Below are 18627 nucleotides of genomic sequence, written 5' to 3' on the forward strand. Positions count from 1 at the left end.
TTTACCCTGTATATATCCTATTAGGTCATATCTCCAGTGTTTCCTGGGAGGGCGCTCTCTGCACCGGGGCTGTGATTGACCGTGGCTGCTAGGGCTCTGGGGGTCCTCTCAGCCTGGCTGGGGGGCTTCTTTGCCTCCCTCCTGCTGTGTGCCCGGCCTGGAGGCTGCGGTCTGTGACCGGCTCCCGGTGCAGACGGCTCCCTGTGATAGTGTATCCTCACTTGGCTCATGCGTACCCAGCCCAATTTTACTCTTTAAGTGTGTGTGTGTGTGTGTGTGTGTGGGGAGTGAGTTGGAGGGCGGGGTGGGGTGGGCTGCTTTTAACCATGTAAAGCACTTTGTGCTACATTTTTTGTATGAAAAGTGCTTCATAAATAAAGATTGATTGATGAAAGCCAGTCAGCTAACTGAATAGGTCGCGATTATGTTTAGATATGTGTTCAAGGTCAACTTAGAAATGACTATTAGGAAAAGTCAAAGGAGCTTGCAAAGAAAAGCGTCTGGACTTCTTTAAGTTACTTGAAGACGTTTCACCTTCATCCGAGAAGCTTCTTCAGTTCTAAGGTCAAATGGTGGAGAGTCCCAGATATAAACCTAGTGGGAGTGTCCCCCCACAGAGGGACAGAAGGACCCCCTGATGATCCTCTAATCACCTGAGCCAAGGTGTGAAACTGGGTGTGGGTCCCAATCAGCCAGAGTTTCAGGTGAGCTCATTGTGAAACCTGGCCCCACCTTATCATGTGATTTCCTGAGGTCAGATGGTCCAGGATGTGAGTGGGCGTTAAGGCGTCTGGGGAGGGAACTCAAAACTGGATTATAGATGGCAGAGAGTTGGTGTCGTAAACCACCGCCTCTGTTCAAAGGTGGTCGTCACAGTGGACATAGATGGCTTCTTTCACTCCTCTTTCAAACCATCTGTCCTCTCTGTCCAAAATGTGAACATTGGCATTGGGACCCACACCCAGTTTCACACCTTGGCTCAGGCGATTAGAGGATCATCAGGGGGTCCTTTTGTCCCTCTGTGGGGGGAAACTCCCACCAGGTTTATATCTGGGACTCTCCACCATTTGACCTTAGAACTGAAGAAGCTTCTCGGATGAAGGTGAAACATCTTCAAGTAACTTAAAGAAGTCCAGACGCTTTTCTTTGCAGCTCCTTTGACTACGATGACCTGGATGACTGAGAACCTTCACAGACATTATTAGGAAAAGCAAAGCAAAATGACATCATGATCAATGTTACCGTCAAAAATAAAATTTAACACAAAAATAATTACTCATCTTCATATTAATAAAAGAATTAAAGTTAATATTCAAAGTAACATAAATGTAGCTGTTGAGTAACTGATTACATTTATTTTCAGTATTGGTGATTTTTTTTAAGGTGAAAGTACTAAATGTGACAAATTTCCAATTGTCAGTAACTTGTCCAACAGTAAGGAACTGATGACATAACTAATGACTTTCATATAAACAGATCAGTAAGGTTTTTTTAAAAAATATTTTTTCAATTAGTAACCAGTTATAAATAACTATTTACAATTTCTAAGTAGCTTACCTGAGATGACTGACAACATTAACATTAATTGTGACTTTTTGTAAAATAATATAATTATATTTCTAAACAGAAACAACTTTTATATAATTCTTTTCAAAGCTACCACACTCAATAGGAAAAAAATCAGTAATGTTCGTCATTTCAATACCAAATTAAAAATTTAGAAAAGTTATGTTTTTCAATGCCTGTGGACAGAGTCTATGGCCTTACTTCATTTTTTTCTTTTCTTTACCGTCATACCGCACTGTGTTTTCAGTCTCTGTGTTTCTGTTTAGTTTATTTGTATTTTCAGTGTCATATGTTATATGTTGTTTTAGTATAAAGCAGTTTGCACTTTTTGCCTCCGAGTGTCCTGCATTTGCCTCCATCCCTGCCTGCCTGCACACAGCCATGACATTTACAGGCTAAATTAAAGACATCCATCAGTTAAAAATACATCTACCTTGTACCCTATGGGCATGAATCTAGCTTATCCAGCTAATGAATGCAGTGTTGTTTGGTGGTTGCTACCCACCAATGCAACTATTTATTTCTGTTTTAATACATATGTTTGTTGTTATTCTGTTTCAGAGGGAGATGGAGAGGGTGACATGAATCTTGACAGTTATAAACATGCAGCTGCATTTCTTCTTTGACTCTGGTAATTTATGCCATTAATTTTTCATTGAATTGTATTTCATTGTTGGAGAACTTAAAAGCAATATGCTTGCAACTGCTGAATAACTTGGGTACTGTTCAGACCTGGCATCCTGAATGAGCTGGTCATGGACAGCTTTAGGTATGTGAGTGAACCACCTGACATTAGAATGCGTCTCCATGTACTTCATGAGTGACCACTCAGATCTCACTCCCTCACTATGTGTGGGAGTAGACATGTATGTTGCATCCAAAATCTCCCCATCTACTATATTTCCTTATCATGAGCTAAGAACAGAGACAACAGAACACACGTAACACAAACTCTCAATTTGCATTTTCCACCTATGAGCCCATCCCTCAAAACACATTATAATCAAGTGACAACAAGGTCTTAAAGCTGCAGAAGATATTATTTAAAAAGATTTTGAGGAAAAAAAATCATTGCAAGTCATTTGATCATTACATCTCACTAACATTATGTAAGTTCAAGTTCAAGTTCAAATGATTATTGTTGCAAAACATACAGTCTGTTATGTGAAGTGTTGTAGCCTGGGTCCTTTGACCCAGCCTTTTGTGTTTCTTCTTCTTATTATTATTATTATGTATTCTGGTTGAGACTTTCTAGCTCGTCCTGCATCTTGTCATTCCCGGCCTGTGTGTTTCCTCTGTGTGAAGCCCGTGTTTCTTAGTCTGTGTCTTTGCGTGTGTGTTGAGTTTCCTGTCTTACTGTGAAGGTTTGTGTCCTGTGTCAGTGTATTCAGTTTGCATCATCCCTGTCTCGTCAGATTCATCAGGTTCAGCTGTGTCTCCCTCCTGTGTGCAGTCTCCTCGTTTCTCTGTATTTATAGCTGTGTCCTCTTGTGTGCGTTAGTGGTCCGTCTGTGTCCCTCCATGCTGTTCTCCCTGCTTGTTGGTCTTCGTGTTACCTCCGCGCTCCATCCCCTCGTGTTCAGGTTTGTAGTTTAGTTCTTAGAAATAATCTAAACTGGAAAAACTGAGTTCTGCTTCTGGTTGTATGTCACTCTCCTTAAATAAAGCTCACTTACATCTCAGTCAGTGCCTGCACTTTGGGTCATTCATACCTCACACGGCTTGCCCCGCAAACAGTGACATGAAATGTGGAGACTCCAGAGTTCTTGCCGTTAAGGACCATTGTTTTCATTATATACCGTTGGTGAAAAGTTTGGAGCAGCTGCTATCACAGCCAAGAATGCTTGCAGTGATTGACGAGAGGCCAACGCCATGCAAGGATGGCTTTTTTCATCATTTCATTGATGGAGACATTTTTAAGTCCGCACAGCATTGCGGTTGATTTTATATACAGATAAAATGGAAGTATCGTCTTGGAGCTCGGGCAAACAAAAACAAGTTGTTAGTGATTTATTACACCTTAGGTAACATCAGTCCTAAGTACAGATCAAGACTTCCTGCTTCTGAGCCATTAAATGTAGTCCATTATTTTCAGAAGCTCAAGGTTAAGGACAGCGGACGAACATTTTTAGGGCAGGGTGCAAACTTAGCTTAATGATTGAGCATGCATCACAAAACTTTTATTCAACTTATCTTTTATCACACTAGAACACTGAAAATGTATCAAATGTCTAAAATGAGACAATGTAATATTTAAAGCGAACATTAGCTCATTTTGATATTGATGGTAGCAACACACCTCAGAAGTTGGGAGAGGGTAGCATCCCTTCTTTTAACAACAAACAACAAATGTTTAAAACTGAGGAGATCAGTTGCTGGATATTCCAACAATTTTCTGCTTTATATATCTTCCAGATAAAAATGCTGCTCAAGCCCGTGATTCAAGAAGAGCTCCCATAAAAAAGGTGGTCCAAGGCTGAGGTTGCTGCAGCGATGAAGCATTTTAATGACCACATAAACAAAGGGAAACTGGCCACCAGAAATGAATGCAGTCATTGGAAACTGGCAGAGGAACCAGTGTTGGTAGGAAGAACAGTTCAGAACATAAAAGATTTGGTAAGAAACAGAGGTTTATCTGCAAAACAGCATAAAGGAGAGTGTTATATCCACTAGGATTGCTGTTTATGCAGATGTGGTTCTGCATCTTGGTGAAATTGCTGAGTTGTTGCTCAAATTGACTTAGTTGTGCAGCAGGCTGCTTTGAGGTTCTCTTTAAAGAAATAAAAATGAAAAAAGCTCTTGTCAAACTACAAAATTTGTATTTAATGTAATTTTTTTAGATTTATGTTTTATAATTACTTTTTTTTTTTTTTTACACATCTGTGGCTTGTATGTAATAAATAATTAACTCCGTTAATTACCATTTATTTAATTGTTTTTATTCAACTTCTTTGAAATGATCAGCACGTTTGCATTAGTGGAAATAGAGAAAAGCTCTGTTTTATCACTTTGAATATTTTTTATCACATTTGTTTGATTTTAAGACCTTTGAACTTCTCTTAGCTGTGATGTAGAGGCGACCAGGGGGTGGGACTTAAACCCCAGGTCTCATGACACATTACAGGGACTTGGAACTGAAAACTGGGTTTTTGTGAATGGTTATTCTGGAAAATGTGTTTGGTGCTTTGTGGTGCTCGTGTGGTCCTTGAGAAATGGTGCTTATAAAGTCCCTCTATAATCTGCACAAAAGAACTGCACATGTAAATGCACTGTATGTATTAGCATGACATACTAATGCATACAGTGTTCTATTTCTGCTTCTACAGATAAACTCGAGAAGCAACCCCAGAGCGGATCAATAGTAAAATTGTTTTTTGGACAGTTGGGTGGATACATCATTTCCATAACTGAATAGAATATTTAGATGTACAATGAGGTAGAGTTTTGCACAGTGGTAGTTTATAGAGGAAACCCCTTGGAATGGGGGGGCTGTGTTATCAGTGAATCAGAGGGGGTTGAAACGGCAGAAAAAAAACTAAGCATGGTGCCCACATCATCCGTAAGTACGAAAACTAAGAGTTATAGTTACCTAAGAGGCATATACATTGTTTAGTCAGCTGATCAGAGAGAATGAACATGTATTTTGATTTATTAGGTTGAACAGCACAAGACTCAAAAGTACCATGGGCAAGCAGCGGTCCCTCTGTAAGGACGAGCATGCCTGGTTGCAGCGTTACAATGATATTAGAGAAAATATTGAAGGCAGTTCGGAGGCATCTACTTTTCCCCCCCACAGTTCCAATGGAGGTGTTCATCATAGGCTACCTGAAATTTCAAGGCAGCCTGGGAGAAGATGAATATGGGGACTGCACCCACATTCAACATGCTATGTTTCTCCTGTAGCACTTATGTAAGAAAACCTTTAATTTTTTATTTTTAGACGTAACATGAAGTAGGTTGAAGTGTCATGAAATTTATTCATGTGGTTTCTTTTTAAAACATTAATTATTCTTCCCGGCCAAGCAACAGTTGGGACGTAAAACTTAACGACACAGTGGCAACATTTATGTGCTGTGATGCCATCACAGCCAAAAGGGTTTACCAAGGTTATTTAAACAAGCTAAAGTCAGACCTGTTTATGTTATACATTTATCTGTACACTTACATTTATTCATAATTAGCAATATTGCTTTGCACAGCTAAGGACCCTGCAGAGGACACCATCCAGCGCCGAGCACTGACAACGAATGCAATTTCAACATATGCAGCAAAGAAAGTGTAAAGGAGAGAGGACAGAGAATCTATGCAGGACAAAGACAATCAAGGATCTGACAAGGAAGAGCAGGAGTCATCAGGAACAGAGGAGCTTCTAGAAAGATGGCTCTTTGGTTATTCCCAGTGTCTGAATAACAAGGTATGTGTGCCCCGAATCCCAAAAGTGAGAGTTTTTTATTGGTTGCACTGCTTTCATATATAATCTTTTAGTCCAACATGAACAAACGGCAGCACTACTAAATCCCTGCCCTGGTTCACAGAAGCTATTCACAACTTTAGGCTAAGCGCCTGTGGAAAGCCACAAAACTAGAGGTTCATAGCTCCACTATTATCTACCTTCAAAAACATGGTGAAAGATGCGAGAGCCACTTATTTCTCTCAACTACTCGCAGTAGGAAAAAATAAATCCTAAGGTTCTCTTCGACACAGTAAATAACAGTCTCCCCCACAACTCCGTGCACACTTGTCTTTTCAGATAAGGACTGCAATGACTTTCTAGGATTTTTCCAAGATATAATCAGTGACCTAAGAGGAAACATAGCTCCCTCAGATAGTCACTTCAACCATGATCTTTCACACCCTGTAATTATGGAACCCTTTCACCCAGTTTCTTTAGAAGATCTGTCAGAAATAGTGACCCAAATGAAACCCTCAATGAGTCCAGTTGATGTCCTACCTACTTCTTTATTTTGCAGAGTTTTTGACACCATTGGGCCCTCTGTGGTCACACTGATAAACTGTTCCCTGCTGTCTGGCTCTGTCCCCAGGTGCTTTAAACAGGGTGTTATTCAACCTGAAAAAGCCGAACCTGGATCTTCAGTCATGCTACAGACCCATCTCAAAACTTCATTTTTTTCTAAAATATTAGAAAAAGTAATTTGGTCCCAAGTAAAGAACTGGAGAAACATAACATTCTTGATATCCTTGATAATCACACTCCACAGAAACTGCTCTCCTCAAAGTCACAAATTACCTTTCGATGGCCGTGGACAGAGGTGATTGCTCAGTCCTTGTCCTATTGGACCTTAGTTCGGCCTTCAATATCGTTGATCATCAGATCTTAATCCATCGCTTAAATCATATGGTAGGGATATCTGGATCTGTTCTGAAATGGCTCACCTCATTTCTGGCAGATAGAACATTCTTAGTTTCGGTGGGAAACTTTCGCTCAGCTGTAGCTAAATTTTCATGGGGAGTCCCACAAGGTTCGGTTCTAAGCCCCCTATTATTCTCATTATATATCCTTCCTTTAGGCCATATCATTAGCAGCTTCAAAATTATTTCCTACCATCTGTATGCAGATGATATCCAATTATACATCTCATTTAAACCCTGGGAATTAGACAAATTATCCACTCTAATGGACTGTCTTAAAGAGATTAATGGTTGGATGACAAACAATTTCTTGCAGATGAATGCAGAGAAGACTGAGAGTTTGATTTTTGCCCCAGAGAGCATCAAGTCCCAAAGTAGTCAACGTCTGGGTCCTTTATCATCCTCAATAAAAGCTACCTGTTAGCTACTGTGACCCGCTCCTGCTTTTTTCATCTAAGAAACATTGCCAAACTCAGGACTATTGTATCCAAAGGTGAACTGGAGATGCTTGTCCATGCCTTCATCTCCTCTCGTTTAGATTACAGTAACGCACTTTTTTCTTGTCTGTCTAAGGCTTCCCTAAATCGCCTCCAAACGGTCCAAAATGCCGCAGCAAGGCTTTTATCCCACAGTCATAAATTCTCCCATATCACCCTGTGTTAAAATCCTTGCACTGGCTTCCGGTTGAGTACAGATATCAGTTTAAAATCCTCACTTTTACATTCATGTCCCTACAAGGTGAGGCCCCCACTTATATCACTGAGCTTCTCCAACCCTACTCTCCAAACCGGATCCTTAGATCCACTGATAGTGGTCTTCTAACCATTCCACGGAGCCGTTTGAAAATGAAGGGGGATTGCGCTTTTCAAACCTTCAAATATTGTGGAACAGTTTACCTCCCCCGCGACGCACCATCAACTCTGCAGCTACTTTTAAAAAAACAGCTCAAAGCACATCTGTTTAGACAGGCATTTAGGTAATATTCATGTGTAGTAAACCGTTTTATTGGATATGCTATTATACCCTCTTTATAGTGTTTTATGGTTTTGATTGATATGCTTTTATTCCCATGTGAAGCACTTTGAAATAACTTCCTGTTTTAAAAAGTGCTATATAGATCAATTTTACTTACAAACATATTTATATTCATATTTGTACCAGATGGGGAGCCTCCCTCAGGATGAAGGTGCTGGTGGTGCCAGAACCACATTACCCACACAGGAAGACAACTCGGAAGAAGACAAAGAACGGATAAGGGTTCCTAAGACAGCCACAAAAAACAAAACAAAACTGGGTGTCCTGTGTGTCATATACTGGCTTATGTTAGTGCCTGTGTTGAGCTGGGGGCATTGCAGCTTTACGCCATCTTTGCGGCTCCTAGCTGTTGCATGCATTGTTGTGCCGTTATAACTGATGCCACAGGCGCCTTTAACTTTCACCAACTGCTTTTACCTGCAGGTAGGGGGCTGAAGTCCATTCCCGGCAGTTTGATTTGTATTTAAACCATAAATACCAACATGAAGCTGCATTTAGGTTTTTTTTTTTTTTTTTTTTTTTTTTTTTTTAATGTACAGGACAAGCCAATATTGATGATTACCAGTCCAATACCAAATTCCAACCGTGACTGAATTTAGTCACTCTCAAGACACACGTAAGAACAATTCCTTACAAATGTCAACAAACGTGTAAATCATGTTATTAAATTTTCTTTTCCAATAAAAGGACTTCTGTTTTGAAATTAGACCTTTGCCTTTGTGTGTACCTGATTCAGTTTTAAGTTTTCCTTCTGCTGAGGCATGCAATCTCAAAAGTTCTTAAACAGTTGTTTGACCATTTCCCCACAGAAAGACGAGGTTGTAGTAGTGTAAGAGCACGCCAGTATAACAAATCTGAACATTACAGCTAGATGAGCGACAGTTGTCACGGATCGGTGACCCCTTTTTTAAAAAAGGGACGATAGATATTAATGAACATTTTAACAAATGTAAATATGCCAGATCATAGCTGTCACGTCCACTCAGACACACGTGACGTGAAGGAAGGAGTTCAAAACTTTATTTACAGTACGTCACAGAACAGACAGGAGAAAAATGCCGATAAAAACGATGCTTTGGTGTGATTACGTGATTTGGCGTGAACTCAGGATGACAACTTAAATATAGACTGGAGGCTTTCAGATCATTCTAGACTTCAACCAATAGCTCAACTATCATCTCTGATCAATTATCAACACGTCGTGCTACGAAAAAGCCGAGGCAGAAACAGCCAACAACATGTCCCTGAGACAAACTATGAATGAGAGGTAAGCTCAGATTTCCTACGACCTCTGAATGTTACACGAGGATAACACAAAACACTCAAGACAAATAGGTAGGAGGTAGGTTGCATTCCCAGATGCAGATCCCAGAAAAAGTCACATTGGTAAACAGTCTCAGGCTACACACGTACACGGGTATCGTTCAAAACGCAGATTTTTCTATGCGTTTGGGCCTTTTGTCCACACGTAAACAGCATTTTGGGGTCACTGAAAACACTTTTTTTCCCTGCCAGTGTGGAGATTTTCGAAAACTCAGTTTTTGCATCAAAAGGTGTGCGTCATTTCTGACGTCATTCTGTGCGCCATGTTATTGTTGAAATGAGATAAATTTCTACAATGGCGGGCTTTAGACAAAATACTGTTGCTGATAATCTGACCATCTGCAGGTTTACATGCTTACATACACACACAGTTACTGTCACTCTATTTAGAAAGAGGCGTCAGAGTGAACTTCTTACGTGACTTCTACATTCAACACAGACGCTCTCACAACCCAAATCAATGTCGGTTTTGAATAAATTCACTTTAAAAATGTTTTTTATTAAATTACATTTACGTATGCTGTATGTATTTTGTTCATTCCTAAGTTGTCAGTGTAGACGAACCAAAATACTGTCTTTGGTCATTAACATTTGAAACACTGGAACATGAAAAGTAACCCAAAATTATCCCCCTTTTCAGAAGCACTTCAGGTTGTGAGGGCACAAAACTCTGTTTAGTCTTTCATTTTTAGTGTTTTCATGTGGACGGAGATATATTTTTTTTCAAAACTTCACGTGTGGATGAGAGTTAAAAAAAAAAAAAAAAAAAAAAAAAAAAAACCCACCCTGAAAATCTTCATTTTCAAACATACTCATGTACGTAGTCTCAGGCTACGTCCACACGTACCCGGGTAGTTTTGAAAACGCAGATTTTTCTATGCGTTTGCACCTTTCATCCACATGTAAACGGCGTTTTTGGTCACTGAAAACTGAGATTTTTAAAAACTCCGGCCAGGGTGGATAATTATGAATTTTTCTAAAACTCAGTTTTTGCATTTACGTGTGGACGAGAAAAACTCAGAAAACACAGCGTCAAAGGTGTGCGCCTTTTTTGACGTCACACTGTGCGCCACGTTATTGTTTCGGTGAAATGAATTTCTACAATACTGTTACTGTTAATTGTCTCTGCAGTGTTTAAATGCTTACATATACACACACAGTTACTGTCCCTCCACACATACGACTCGGTTCTGCTTCTATGCCCCAGCTTTGTTTACTATTTCCCACCGAGGCTTCTAGACTTCTGATTGGCCAACATTTCTGCACGGTTAGGAATATATCGCCACCTGTTGCTTTGGCATGTTCCTAGCAGCGTTTTCCTTCATTTCTGCCTTTACGTGTGGACGGGATTATTTTTTAAAACGAAAAATCTCAGTTTTCAAAAATACCCGTGTACGTGTGGACATAGCCTTACTCTCTACAGGCGGAGACGAAACATAGAGGGCGAGACGGTCTGGGGGAAACAAAGAGAGATCTTAGTGTGCTGTGCAGGTGAGCATATCTAGTGGAGCTGCAAGTAACCCAGCGGTCAAACACAGTGAGGTAAAGGCAACCTGTCATCTGGAGGCTTGACTGTGAGCAAAGAGCACAGATTTAATTCCACTAAAACAAGGGCACCATTCAACTACTGCAATAACCTTCACTAATGCAGATTCACAGACAATCTGCCAATGGTGGATTGCTGTGCTGGTCTTATATCTCTGCAGCCTCATTGCTCACAGGTGCAGCTGGTCGGTGGAAACGAAGGGGCCCCGCCCAGGGGTGAAGACACCAGAAACACAGGTGCTTCAGACTCACCATAACAATAGCTTTTGGCTCATTTCCATCTGCAGACCCTCTGTATAAAAACATTCAGAGATCATTTACAGACCATGTATATAGAGACAAGGACAAAAACAGTGATCACATTATATTAGAACAAACAATGACAACAAGAGTGGACAACATAGGCCAATATAGAAAACAATAATGGAAACACATCAGTTATATTGCACATGTCCTGTCCTGATATTGCACTGACCCATTACACTAATAACTGTGTCCCTTTTTGTAATGCTATAACTCTATTTCACATGCAATATATAACCATGATTAATTAAACATGATCACAGCCATCCTTTTAAATCACTCCTAAAAATAGGGAGGCTTGTCCTTTCCCTCACTGACAGTGGAAGACTATTCCAGAAGCTCACTCTCTGATATGACAGAGCAGTCTGTAAAAGGTGGTCCATCTAAATGCCAATTCATAATCACCTCTCACAGTGGCTCGAGTCAGTCGAGACCCAGCAACACTGCTGGACTTTTGATTAATAAGATCACTTATTGGTGGAGGCGCCCCACCATGTATAACCTTGTAGATCAGGCACATTTAAATAATTTGAAATTGATAACATTTAAAAACTTGTATTTATCTAAAATTTGACAATGGTAGTATGACAAAGGTTTCTTGTCTAATATTTCCAATGCTCTTTTGTAACATACTTAAATTGGCCCAATAGAAGCAAGACTCGTATAAGACCAACTTGTAATATAGTATCGAGTATGAGCCAGTATCATAAAGGAATGTAATCGCTGCTGTGTCTGTTAATGATGTGCGAATATGTCTACAGTTCCGTATATTAACATTTACAGTTTTCGCTACTTTTTAACGGGTTTTTTAAAGGATAATTTCAAGTCTATTAGCACTCAAAAAATACTTAAATTTCTCAACATTAATTAGTTCTTGTGCACCCAATCAAAGTTTTATGCAGCCACGGTTGTTTTAGGTTTACTAAAACACAATGATACGTTTTTAAAAAATTAAGGCACAGGCATGAGTCATTCAGCCATTTTTGTAAATCATGTAATTCCAATGAAAGCTGATGGGCTGCATCATCAGCAGTTTTGGCTTGTGGAAAAATTACCGTATCATCAGCATACACGATCACGTCCACATTTTTGCACACATTGGTCATTTACATAAAGTGAAAATAACAGGGGGCCTAGAATTGAACCCTGAGGTACACCTTTCGTACAGTGATGGGGTGACTTACTATTCTTTATTTGCACGCATTGTTTTCTATCTAATAAATAAGACTGTCCATTTAACAGTGTGATTACTAAAGTTAAATGTTGACAGTCTAGACAAGAACTCAAACGCATGCTCAAAATCAATAGAAACAGCCGCAACATAACGGCTCTTGTCTAAATAAGACTTCACCATCTGAACAAAAACAGACAGCCGTTTCAGTTGAATGAAGAGCGTGAAATCCGAATTGCATAGGGTGCAAACATCATTAAGATGCTCATTGATAGAATTCACAACCCACTTTTCCGCTATCTTTGAAAAGATAGGGACCAAAATACAAGATTTACAATGCTTAAAAAAACTGGTATCACAAACAAACTCATCCCTTGCTTTAGAACTTTTTAATTTAGAGATATATTTTCTATTTCATTTTCTGTAATTTTTTTGAATATTGAACTTTGAGTCTTGAGAAGAGACATCAGTTTTGGGGTCGGTATTCCCCCGGTATTTTGTTGAGAGTGACGTGAATTATAAAACAATTGTGCAGTTTCATTAATGGTACTTTGGAAGAAATCATTTAACTTAGTTGCTAGGCTAGGGTGAGAGGCTCTGATACCAATTCATTGGCAAATTTAAGTTTAAGGTCTTTATCTGTTTTGTGTTATTTAGCCTAGATTTCATGATGTGTCATTGCTAGTCTTTTAGTTTTGGTTTTTGTCTCAAGTATTCCTAACTCCTTAGTATTTTCTGAGTTCTAGTTCTTAGGGTTTGGTTCCTTGTTTGGTGTCGAGTCCGTGTCTCTGGCCCTTTCTCAATTCTCAAGTACGCGAGTACGTACTCGCGTTCTCGGCGGGTACGTACTCGCCGAGAACGCACGGAAGTACGGACTCGCCGAGAACGCGAGCACTGACTCGCGATTTGTACAATTGGAACAGCAGCGTACTTGATGATGTCACAGGTCCGGAGTTTTTACTGCCGTCCCCTTTTAATTAAACTGTGAGTAATATGTTATGAAGCTTAACTTTAATCACAGCCAAACCGGTTTACTCAGGAACAAATAAAAAGCCGAAATAAGCCAAACATTAACATTTAGAAGTGATCTAAGTGACTTATATATCATGTTTAACCTCACTAGTGAAATCTCTATTAATAAAAATAGTGTACATGTACATACGTGTACATACCTTAATAAAAACAAGCAGGTGAGATGTTAGAACGCTTTTATTTTTATTTTAGTGGACACTCAATACAATAGACAGCTACTGGGGTTTGTTTAACCTGAGTAGCGAAAAGACCGCGGGGGGGTTGAAAACGATCTGCCGGGAGTCGGCTGTTCTCGCCGGCTGTAATAATCCTCGACCTCGCTGTCTGCTATGGAGCTGGCGGGTCACAGACGTCTCCGAAAACGTCGGACCTCGTTTGGAAATATATGATATCTTGATAAACTGAGCAGATATTCGAAGTTTACACAGCTACATTCTCGCTTGAAAAGAACTTAAAAGTTTATTTTGTGACCCAGAAAGAGTAATATTTAAAAGTTTTTAGCCCCGCTCGTCCGCCATTGCCGCGTTTGAGTTTTGGACGAAATGCATTCTGGGATATTTAGCTGTACCAAGTCCACACAAGTCACCACCGATGCATGCTCGATAAAACGGGCGGAGCGAGAACACATCCGGGACTTTTTCGCGTTCTCGGCTTGATGCGTACTTCGAATTGGAACAGTACTTGGTCTCCGACTGATGACGTATCACGAGTACACGAGAACGCAAGTACGCACAAGTACGCATATTGAGAAAGGCCCTCTGTCCCTGCCATGTGCTTCCTGTTTTATTTTGATAGTCGTGTTTTGTGTTCAGCTTCTGTTCCCTGTCTCGTCTGCCTGATTACTTCCAGCTGTGTCTCCCACTCCCTGATTTCTCCCTTGTGAATTTTGGTCCTGTCTTCCCAGTAGTGGGAATGGCTCTTGGAGCCGGATCTTTGACGTGAACGACACGAGCCGGCTCCTCATCGCGAGCCGTGTTTTTTTTTTTTTCTTTCTCTCACCCTCTCTCTCGCACTTTTTTCGCTTCACTCAGCACGCGAGCCTTGTGCTTTACGCTGGGAGGAAGGGGGAGGGGCGGTAGTTACACTCAGTAGCACAGGAACAGAGCGGGAGGGAGAGAGAAAGAGAGCAGGGACAACAACGTCACATTACAAAGGTATAGTAATCATCCACAACTATTTTCAGTTGCAGATGATAAAGGATTCAGAAAGTTTATTCATGCAGGTCCATATGACAGAGAATGTGCATCTTCTTTTTGTTTTCATATTTTAATTTATATTTAATTGTGTTGTGATTTTCAGTGTTTTGTGTTGTTTCACTTTAAATTTGTTTAAAAGGAAAAAGCTGAAAATTTAAATAGTTAAAAGTTGAACTGTGACTAGTTGGTTTTTGTATTATATGATTTATTTATTACATTTTATGTGGAGTGAATAAATAAAAGTATATTTACGGTGGCCCCTACAGACAAAGCACGTACAAACTTCAAAACACGTAAAAACTCAAAACACGTAAAAACTCCAAAACACAACAGAAGTGCTCCAGGATGCTAGGGCGCAGTGTTGAGCTTTTGTTACCTAGTGGCTACACAAGCCAGCAAGTACCAACGACCGGATTTGGTGTGTGGTAGTAACAGGTAAATGAACTTTTTTTAAAAATTATTTGAATATATATGAGTGCCTGTGTATAAATACACAAACAATACACATATGCTTTCAATTGTGTAATTTAAGTGATCTAGGTAGCTTTGTTTTGAAGTTCAGTTCATGCTAGAAATGTGTTTTGGAGTTTGTACGTGTTTTGTCTCTAGGGGCCACCGCATATATTTATATATAAGCATATATAAATAAAACCACTTTTTGTACATCAGTAATTCCTTTTGTGCATAATTTTATATTATTGTTAATAATAAATAAATTAAAGCAACAAAACAACCTGAAGAGCCAGTTCGGAGCTGAAAGAGCCGGTTCTCTAAAAAGAGACGGAAATCTCATCACTACTTCCCAGACAGTTGTTGTTGCATCGTACCCTGACACAGGTGTGTAATTCCTCCGTGCTCCTGGTTAAAGTGTAATTTTTTATCTTTTTTAGTCTTTAGTCTCGTAGGTCTCAAGTTTTCAAGTTAGTTCCCTATTTCCCAGTTTATATGTTCTGTTCCCTGCATTTTGGCATCTGAGTTTTTCAGCACAGTAAAGCTGCCTCTTTCAGTTCATTCCTCCATGTTCTGAGTCCTGCGTTTAGGTCCTTGCAGCAGACCTATGTAAGCCCAAACACAACAAGGATTTTGACTAAGAATTCAGAAAAAATGTGATTCAGCAAACCAGTTTGTTGACGATGCACATTGTTCTGCAGTCAAGTCTCTTTGAAGTCACCATACTAATATCTGGTAACTGGGAAAAAAAAGTTATGAAAAAAATACACAATTAAAAAGACTTTTAAGGTGAAGTGGTATTTATTTATTTCTGATATGGTTTTAGGTCACAACAAAAAAGACCAAGTTGGATTCACACCTACACCAATAATCGACACAGGTAAATATGAACATTATGTTACACAACATTAACACTGAGCAGTTAGCAACTTGAAACCAAATTAATCAACTGAAATAAAAGATTATTTTCATAAAATAAAGGACCCGTGGGGGAAGCAGTATGCCAAGAGGTGCTGTCAGATAAGGAGGGATTGAAATGTGTAAATGTTAAAGAGGGAAACGTTCACAAGGAGACTTAAAAAAAAAAAAAAAACAGGTGAAAATACAAACAAGGTCAAGAGAAGAGTATTACTGATAGCTGCCAGAGTGAAGCTAACCCCCCACCCACTTGAAAAGTAAAGGCAAGTAGGCGGAGCAGTTAGTACTTCGTTTGTGCAGGTAAAATTATCGTTTGTGCTGCTTTGATTTTTGAGATATTACACTTTATTTTATAGGTCATTCAAAGGTCAACATCCCAGACTGCTCGAAAATGGACCAAAGTGGTCTACTTTTGGAGTGTCATGGCCAGTTAGAAATGTCATGTGACAGACAGACAGCAATTGAACTCCAGTGTTTCATGAGAAATACAGATCTCTCCCTGCACACTTGCCACTCCAAGCGGTTCATGTCTGAAAACCTGTGTGAACAAATCGCTAAAGCGTTGTGTGAGGGCAGAATGGAACCAGCTGTGTGGAGGTCAGCGCAGGCAGCAGATTTGATGGATGTTGGAGATCCTGAGCCAAGCCACTTTCCAAATTTGGCCACTCTGCGAAAAGCCAAACAAGAGAGAATAGACTTGGACCCCATTGCATCTCTGCAATTATTAAAATATAGTGTTCCTCACAGTGGTAGCATCCGAGATATTGGACTGGAGAGGTTTTCTGTCATTACTGGAGTCAAACTCAGATGCATGTTTACAAGACATTGTCAAAAAAATCTCCCCCAACTGTGTGTTTTGATGCAACCGGTTCAGTTGTGAGAAAACTGCTGACCCCAAATGGCCATATCCTCCTTTATCAAGGCATTCTGACAGAAAACAATTGCCTCAGTGTCCCAGTGGTGCAAATGCTGTCAGAGAAACAGGATGTTAATGCCATCACAAACTGGTTGACAGAATGGATTCGTGCAGGTGCACCTGTGCCAAAGGATGAAGGAGCTGCCCTTCCTTCAGAAAGGTGCAAGAAATACCTGAAAGCCCAAATTCCTCAAGACTCATCATCATTCAAGATGAACAGACAGATGAAAGTGAGAGAGTGGATTCAGTGGATGAGATCCAGACTGACCTACGACGCTGGGTAACAGAAATATGTGAGGAGAGCAGGTCGCCTGCTGCAGCAAACGGGGATAGAGATAACATTCACTTTCTCCCTGAGATTATTCCTCATATAATAAGACTCGCAAGTTACTTGCCACTCTGGACAGGAATAATGGTCCCTCTCTTCCAAAGCACCAGCATCACAGCAGGTTCAGCCACAGTTGAAGCTGAGTTCAAACACGAAAACTTGCCTGTTTGTGTCAATCGCTTTATTGCTCGTCATCTTGATTTGTTCTGCAAAAGAAAAGATCAAAGATGAGGCAACAGTCTGATCACTGAAAGTCACAGATGCCAATTCTGGCTCCATGACGACTCGCAGTGCAGAAGACAAAATGAAGGTGAAGGTGGGATTATTAAAAAGTGGAAACCTTCATCAGCCTATTATATTAGGGCAGCGGTTCTCAAACTTTTCACAATGAGTAGCACCTCAGAAAATATATGGCTTTTGAAGTACCACCATTATGACTGACATTAAAATACAGTAGTATAGACCTATTTAACAACATATACAGTTTACACGAGACAATTTTATTTCTTATAAGAATGTTATTTATTTTAACTGTCATAAAAAGCCGCAAATGTACTTGACTGAAACACCCATCCAGTGACAATATGAAGTGCACTGCATTTACACATTCAGGATGTGACAAATGTACTGCACTGAAACACTTAGCAAGATTGTTAACAAGTGTACGGCATGAAAACATTCATAACAACAGCTCCATGGAAACAATTAAAACATTAAAATTTTGTTGTTATTGGCAACTTGGTCTTAATACCTAATGAGAGGGATGTGCATGGCGTTCTGTGATGTCTGGGTCGATTGAGGTCAGCTTCAGCATCAAGTTGGATTCAGTATCAAATCTGTTTCTATATTTTGTCTTTATGAAGGCGAGTGAAGAGGAGAACGCGCACAGCCTTGTCTGAAAGTGCAGGGTCTTTGCTGCGCAGCTGTATCCAAAAGTTCAAACAATGTCTGATTTCTGAAAGCAGACTTCAGTGTCTCATCACAAGATAGTTCTGTAAAGCTCTCCTGCTCAACAACTGAAATCCTCGGGCATGTCAGAGGCTTTAATGCTGAATGGATTTCTCATCCAGCTGTTCACTTCTGCTGTCGCTGGGAAATATTTATGGGCTCAAATTGTGGTCATAAATATTTTGTATTTGTAAAAGAATTTGTGTGTTGGTAAAACAGATTTGTGTGTGGACTTAGCCAAAAAATACGTGTGAAACTCTGCACTCAAGTTTCAAGTACGAATTTTGACCCGGTTTTTCTTCCTTTCATCTGATTGGCCAATGTCATGTCAATCACAAATTTAACTATCAAATCAGAGAACAGATGGGTTTGGCTATTGGAGGGGTGCTTTATGGAGCTTGGTTTTGATGTTTTAGAAAGCGACTGCTCTTTGAATGGTCATGTCGCATTAAATCCGTCTTTTACGTCACTGACACAAGACAGACGCCAATTATCAACGCTGGAGAAGACAAGCGAGAAAGCATGG

General features: G+C 39.9%; 1 long non-coding RNA gene across 3 annotated transcripts; it reads left to right on the forward strand.

Annotated features, from left to right (window-relative positions):
* The first annotated feature begins 360 nt into the window (after window positions 1-360).
* Window positions 361-8876, forward strand: LOC146507456 (uncharacterized). 3 transcript variants are annotated; one of them, XR_014877282.1, is made up of 5 exons: window positions 361-3149; window positions 3982-4182; window positions 4893-5672; window positions 5766-5980; window positions 8098-8876. It is a non-coding gene; the product is annotated as an uncharacterized LOC146507456 (long non-coding RNA). The 3 variants fall into 3 exon arrangements; XR_014877281.1 differs by lacking the exon at window positions 361-3149 and having other exon boundaries at window positions 3172-4182; XR_014877283.1 differs by lacking the exon at window positions 361-3149 and having other exon boundaries at window positions 3173-4182; window positions 4893-5476.
* Window positions 8877-18627: the final 9751 nt, after the last annotated feature.

Source organism: Neolamprologus multifasciatus, chromosome 12, assembly GCF_963576455.1.
Source record: "Neolamprologus multifasciatus chromosome 12, fNeoMul1.2, whole genome shotgun sequence".
Taxonomy (NCBI): Eukaryota; Metazoa; Chordata; class Actinopteri; order Cichliformes; family Cichlidae; genus Neolamprologus; species Neolamprologus multifasciatus.